The sequence below is a fragment of the Nanorana parkeri genome, unplaced genomic scaffold (genome assembly GCF_000935625.1).
Source record: "Nanorana parkeri isolate BGI_ZX_2015 unplaced genomic scaffold, ASM93562v1 scaffold78, whole genome shotgun sequence".
NCBI lineage: Eukaryota > Metazoa > Chordata > Amphibia > Anura > Dicroglossidae > Nanorana > Nanorana parkeri.
In genome coordinates this window covers 2,221,199-2,223,637 of record NW_017306346.1, presented here as the reverse complement: position 1 = coordinate 2,223,637, position 2,439 = coordinate 2,221,199, and positions in this window count along the sequence as shown.

The following is a 2,439-nucleotide window of genomic DNA, read 5'->3' as shown; positions in this document are numbered from 1 at the left end:
ATTCAGCTGCAACACATTATTTTTATTATATGGATTTATAATAGCTTTATTATTGGGATGAAAGATGGTTTTTGTTTGGTAGTTTCTTTTTTTTTATTTCTATCATCTATTGTCTATAGCTGACTTTACTGTAAATCCCTTCTCTGAAACACATTTCCAATTCTTGCAGGGCTATTAATAAACAAACTAAAAAGAAGTTACCCATGTGACATTGTCCTAAGCTTGTCTCAAGGGACTTAGCATTTGAATATTTATATTTGAATTCTGTAATACGGAGCATGACATACAACATTTTTCCCAGACTCACAAGTCACTAACAAAAATAGTTATGTTTAAATCTCAAAATGATTTAAATGCTTCACAAGTTGGTAACAAAAACAGTCAGCTTTAAATCTCAAGGCAGCCGGGAAAGGTGACACATTTGACAAACCACAGTTTAGCTTAGATGGAATGCAGAGGTATCATGAACCTCCATGAGCAGGGTCTTAAAAAAACTTTCAAAGAGGTCCTGTTGTAAATGATGTAGCCATAAACAGTCTGGGCAATAGTTTGAGGAATATACATCTGTCAGACTGGGGGTGGTAACTTTTATACTGACCTAGAGCTGAACTTTCATATATCTCAGACTCTCAACTTGCTTTCTTATTCCATAACTCCATCGGTAATGGATTAACTTCCAAAAAACTGGCAACCCTAATTTTTAAGACTATACCTCTGTGTTAAACACGTCTAATTTACAAGGTCCAGAAGGCTAGGAAGACATTTTAGACCTCGTAAGGTAAATAATTTCTATAGTATATCATATTTGGTATCTAACAAACTGTAATTTAATTCTGCTAAATAATATAATTGTTTGTGGATTGTGAAACCATGTTGTATGGAAATATAGATGTGCCCAGGATATTTCCTGCACCTTTCTTGTTTTCTTATCAATAAAACAATGTGTGAAAATCGTTAAAGTGCTTTTTTTCCCCCATTCTAATTCTGCTTTTAATACCTTATGTGATGTCTCTTGATGCAATCATCTTTTCACTTTCACTTTTTTCCAGCAGTCCCTCCAGCGTTGGTGCCGGTCTCTGATCCAGCGCTGTCTCTTCCTGTCCCACTGAGTCTGTCCGGCGTTCACGTTCACAGCTGCGTGCATTGCCTTCCACTGAGTCTCTCCTCCTCTCCCTGCCGGTGATATGGACTGCGCATGCCGTCCATATCCTCCTGCACGGCCGTTCCGATCTGTGTTTTGCAACCGGGAGAGAGCGGAGCAGACACAGGTAAGTATTTCATATTTGGCCACTTTTTTTTATTTTAGTGTTGTGGCAGATATCTGCTGCTTACTAGCAGTAGATATATGCAAAAAACACAGAGACTTTAATTATACTTTAAGCTGAATTTCTGAATGCTCTAACTAGAAATTGACGATTTGTCCATTTGAAGAATCTACCACAGCGCAAACTCTGTCACAGTCAGCACCTAACACTTTCCAGGCTGCTTATATAATTAAACTTTAAAGGGTTAGTAAACCCTCAGCTTTTTTTGCATATATCTACTGCTAGCAAGCAGCAGATATATGCAAAAACCTTAAAAGTGGTTTCACAATAGGTTAAAACTTACCTGTGTCTCCGCCACGCGCTCCTGTCCGAAAATCTGAAAAATCTCGGGCGGCCGCAAAGGATCTTGGAGCCGGCGCATGCGCAGTTCAGATTTTCGTCCGGGAGACGAGGAGAGACACAAGGTATGTCAATGGACAGTGTGCATCCGCATGCAGACACCGTGGGACAGGAAATGCCAGCAAGCACAGAGGAGTCAGCGCTGGATCAGAGACCCGCAGCAGCACTGGAGGGACAGCTGAAAACGGCAGGAAAGAAGATCGGATTAAGAGACATTATTTACTTACACTAACATTGGGGGGAGGGAAAAAACATATACTTTAATGTCACTTTATGAAATTTGTACTTACTATTGCTACCTTTGTTTCTTTTTTAAATTATTTATATTGGAGGATGCTGCAATTTTCTTTCACCGCCGACACTTGCAGGGAGAGGCTTTCGCAGCATGGCTCATCTCCTAAGCCCTGATGTTGAATGCTGCCTGTGAAGCCTGCAAAGCTTTGTAATTACAGCAGTGCACTAAAATTTAGCAGCAGAATCTCTATTCACGGCTGTCACAGACAGTGTGAGAGGCTCATTCCCAGGCACAGATTTTGGCAGTCTGTAATGAAGTGCAGAGGCTGTGTGTGTGGGAGAGAGTCGCTGGGAGCGTACAGGGTCTATCTGCAATGTCATTACAGACTTCCTGAAGCTGCATGTGGGAATGAGCCTGTACACTGTCAGTAACATCGGTGAGCAGAAATTCTGCAGAAAAATTTCCACTTATTCACCGCCTTAAAAAGTGCAGGCTTCATAGACAGCAGTCAAAGGCTAGTGAAAGAAAAGTGCAGTGTGC